This window comes from Symphodus melops (genome assembly GCF_947650265.1).
Source record: "Symphodus melops genome assembly, chromosome: 19".
NCBI lineage: Eukaryota > Metazoa > Chordata > Actinopteri > Labriformes > Labridae > Symphodus > Symphodus melops.
In genome coordinates this window covers 14,518,531-14,523,496 of record NC_136709.1, presented here as the reverse complement: position 1 = coordinate 14,523,496, position 4,966 = coordinate 14,518,531, and the positions used below count along the sequence as shown (strand labels likewise).

The 4,966-nt window shown below is 39.2% G+C and overlaps 1 long non-coding RNA gene across 1 annotated transcript in view; it reads right to left on the bottom strand.

Moving 5' to 3' along the window:
• Window positions 1-4,966, bottom strand: part of LOC306840102 — an 83,096-nt gene that overhangs the window by 74,692 nt on the left and 3,438 nt on the right. The window lies entirely within an intron of this gene.

Genomic DNA, 4,966 nt, shown 5'->3' with positions numbered 1-4,966 from the left:
CATTGTTTTTTTTCTCTGTCACCAAAAGAACTTGTCCACAGGATTCATACTCAGTTCCTCTGGACCAGAGTGACAAATGAAGAATGATTCATTCTTAGCTAAAGACAAACTACTTTTTTTAGCTTTTGTACGCAGTGCTTGATCATGCGAGAAGGTGTTTTAGCTCCATCTTTTCTCTCCGCGTGAATCACCTGGCGCTGCTCCTGGTGAGGTGAACCAACTGACAGACAACACCAGTCGCTGCTGAGAACTTGGGTGAGATTGATGCGAAGCTGAAATGGCCCCATTTGTTATTCTGACACAGACACAAGTTGCTTTCAAACCATCTGGGTTTTGTGGATCCCTGCAGCACTCCCCCTTCTCCCTTTGTTTTAAACTCTTTTCTTTTTTTCTAAACTGGGACTGTATTTCTTTTATACTTCTGGACATGTAGGATATTAAAAATACGTATGTCCAGGACCCTCTTGAAAAAGAGGAGATTTTTATTCTCAATGAGTTTTTTTCTTCCTGGTTAAATAAAGGTTAAATACATAAAATGTCAGTTGATACATTTATCTTACGGATTGAAACCCTGATTTCATACATGTCTCTTAATTTGAAGGATGAGCTTTTCAAATCGAAATGTTATATAAGATTGCATGAGTGCTGACATCACCATCACCTATTGTCCCCACAATGATTGTGCTCACATGCTAATGTTAAGCTTAATATTTATTTATTGTCTTTGTTTGGAATCATGAATTTATTTGAAAAGAAGCACATCATTCAAAGTAAAAAAAGTTTTATAATTAGCCCACCAATGCACCTGGCACCATCTGTGCTAAAACTGCAGAGATCTTTTTTTCAGTTGTTAAGACATTACTGTCATCAGCAAAGAAAATTCCTTGCCACTGTTGGATTCTGACAAAGTCTTGACAGTGTAAATTCAGCAACTGAATCCTCGAGGCAAGTGAGTCTTCCTCTGAAGGAGCACGATGAAATGAATAACCTCTGACCTTGCCTATGCTAATCTATGCTAATGCATGCTAATTACGATATTTTCAGCTGATATTCTAAAAGAAATCTACCGCGTCTAAGACTGTTCTGCTTGATGAAGCTGGATTTTCTGCTTTTTTTAAAGCAGGACGAGATTAATCAGTCTGACAGAAAAAAGGAGAATAAAAAGAGAGGTGAGGAGGAGAAAGGTTTTAAAGGGAGGTTGTCTTACGTCTCTCCCCCCCCCCCCCCGTCTCAGAGGATGTAACACTTCTGAAGGCCAAGCCCCTGTCCAGCAGGGAGTGACAGCCGGGTGATGAGGTGCTGTGCCGATACATGCCAAGCTGCTTTTGAAAAACAGTTTCTCTAGAGACGGTGTGAGTCTATTTTTATTCCTAGTTTCTACAGTACATTAGCATCCATTTAATATCATTTTTGTTTGAGATAATGTGTGGTAATTGTGGAAAGGAAGTTCAGCATTTGTGCTAACAGTATGTTGTGTTTTTGAATGACACTTGAGCTTTTCAAGTGTCTGTACTTATCGATCCACAAAGACAGAATCCTGCAGAAGTAAATTTAAAAAGTTAGACTATAGAGTCAATGTCTCAGTGTACTATACTTTCTTAGCTTTACTAGTTTACAATTCTTATTTAAACAAAATATAGCCTACGTAAACAAAACATACTGTGGGCAAGAGACTTCCTAAAAAGAAGTGAAGTCAAACTCCCTCCGGATTTGTTTGGTGTTTTGTGTCTGGTCTGTGTTTACATAGATGGGAAGGGACTTCCTTCAACTTATTTTGTTTTTTTTAAGTTAGAGGCTCACATGTTTTTTCAAGTGAACCTCTCCCTCTCAAACCGTTCGCCCTGCCACTCTATGGGGGAAGACGAAAGCCTTGCTCACACTCAGGGAAGCTGTGTCAAGACGAGAGGCATAATAACATTTCACTGCAAGAGAATAACTGAAGGCGAACCAACAGCCTTTCTAAACCAAAGAAACAACTTTATATGGCCTAAAAAGATGTATTCTTATTTAATCAACTGTTTTGATGTATATCACTCATCTCCTGCTGTCAAACCCATATGGACGAGAGAGGCAGGGGAAGTATAGAGACAGGCGGGAAGGGGAGAGACGAAGGTGTGTCTGAAGAAAGCTTTGTTTTGATCTCAAAAGTATAAAGCTTTTAAATGTCACAAGGGCCACTTAAATGAACCAATCCTCTCATCTCGATGAATCATTTTCTTCGTCACAGGGAGAAGCAAACAGCATTCCTGAAACATGTGCAGTGGCCGCCTTTAAAAGAATAAACAATTTATTACGAACACGGTTCAACTAACAAATGTAATGGAAGCACGACCACGTCAACATTAAATAACGCTACCACAGAAATGACATCAGAGATTCTCACTCAGTGAAAAGGTGGTCCAAAGACATATTGAACAGTATGTTTTTACAATAAATCAAACAGCTGTACACAGATGGGAAAAGCTGTACCAAATATCCTTAGAAGGGCACATGAAGCTGGAGCTAATCATAGCTGACATTCAGCCAGAGACATGTGGACAGGACACTGACACAAAGATAGATAATCATCCTCACTCTCATATTCACACTTTTCAAATGTCGGGTCAATTTGACCTCAGATAACCTAGTATGTCTTTGGACTGAGAACCTGAAGAAGAAAAAAAATGTACTTAAATCAGCATTCAAAAATGTATATTTTAATGTGTTTACAGCTTCATTATAAAGACTATATGGGTTTTCTAAATGTCATGTTGAAATGTTAACATATTTAGTTATGTCTTTTTGCAGCTAAAGATCATGACATGCAACAAGTATTTGAATACGCTTGAGAAGTCGAAACGTAATATGTACTACGTTGCTTACTTTCAGTTTGCCCTCGTCAACAGACAAACATGACGCTTCTGCTTTGGATTAATGAGCTGTTGACTCAAATCACAACACTCAGAGGCTCAACACTGAATAACACAGTGAGCCGGAAAAAAAAACCCCATCCACTTTCTGAAACGAGCTAACAAGCTCTGTAGAGTAAAAAAAAAAAAAAAAACTCAAGTACCAGAGCTTTGATGAGCCCCTCCTACTTCTGTCCTCGTCCATGTCTATACAGCAGCAGCAGATAGGAAAATAAAAATGAGCAGTTGGGGTAACAAAAAAAACCCAGCAGGTCATCGGGCTAAAAACTGTGAGCTGCGTCCTGCTGTTTCACAATGTGTCGCTTGCGGACTGTCAGGACAATCAAACAGGAAAAAATAACATCTTGCTGATTGTTGTCACAGATGCTCACTTGATTCACCTGCTGTTAGAAGTAACACAAGACTATCAAAGATACAGAAATCTAAGATGACAAAGGAGTGGTAGATGGGTTAAATTCAAAGACGCCATGCCTTGAAGTGAGCTAAGCCGACAAAGGAATCTTTGTACCACTATAATGGAAGTATGTTTGGATGTAGAATCAAATCAAACAGACCCAACATAAGACTGACTTGGTTTCATGCTGGTGCTCAGGGGCAACGTCTACTGGATCAATAAGTCACACATTCAGCCTTTAAAGATACATTATGTAAATTCCACCTCCAGGAGGGTCTCAATCGACTGGCGGGGATTCATGAGAGTCCTCAAGTAAACATTGTCAAAGAATTCAAAATATTGCACATTTCAGGAAAATAAAATATATTCTGTTATTTGGACTTCTATAAACTACAATATAATATAATATAAAGGTTTATTTGGTCTATTTTGGGCCCTAAATGGATCTTACAGGCCTTGATGTGGTGTAACAGGGGTCAGGTTATAAAAACATGAATATCCAAAAGCTGATTGGCAGCAGACTATATGATAGAGGGAGGATAATGGAAATGCATGACTTTTCTTCAGGTTGATGTTTTCTGCCTCATAGGATTAGCGAGTGAATCATGAGCTTTTGATCACATTGTTTCCCGCTTGAAGTCACTTTCAGAGACAAAGAAAGAGTGCATCTTCTCAAAAGATCAACTGACTGCCTCCACACTCAAAAACATTTGTTCAACTTTAATTTAAAAAAAATAATTAAAAAAAAAGGCGTCGATTTGGCACAAGGTATCAGAGCATAACATAAATGATGCTGTCTTTGCATCATCTGTAATCGACTCTGGCATTACAATGATGAATGTTTTCAGCGCACGAGCAAGGAGGGGTTTTATTCTCTGGTCTCATCTGTCAGAAACTGACATCTGTCAAAAAAAAAAAAAACGCTAACACAGATTTCCCCAACTGGCACTGTGGGATCGCCTCTTCATAACAAATAAGAGGACTAAAATGTGGTTGGTGGGGAAGGAATTGATTCAAAATGTGTTGCTACCATGGCAACGGCAGGGTGTAATAGATTTAGTACCACCTTTGGCTTCTGGCTTCCATTTCTGGAGCTCAATTTTGCTTGTTTATGACTTCTTTTTCTCGCTTTTTTTTTTGTCTTTCTCACCAACAGATACACCCACAAACTCAAGCCTCTAATAATCACTGCTCACGTGTGTATAACATCGACTTATCTAAAACTTGTACCCTGTGAAGAGTAGCTCACAGAGGATCAACTACTTCTCTGACTAATCAGAATGATCAAACAAGATGGTAAGCCATGTAGACAGAGTCATGTTCGATTCTAAATCAATAACAAGACTGCAAAATTTGACTCAGCAGTTGACCAGTCAAATAAGATTCATTTGTTCTGTTCCCTTATAAACAGAGGTGTTTATAAAAGCTTAAGGTAGTTGTCTTTTTTCGGATTCAAGACGCAGGGAGAGAAAAAAAAAAAACAACCTCGCTTTTCTTTCTCCAATAACGAGGAATGGTAAACAGGGTGCCAAGTGTGACAGGGAACAGAGAGTTTTTAATGTGATCCCTGGAGCTCCACCGCCCCCCTGATGCTGCTGCTGCTGCCGCCGCCTCGCTGAAAATGCTTCATTACTGTAACACCATGATGGGAGCTCAGCTTCAC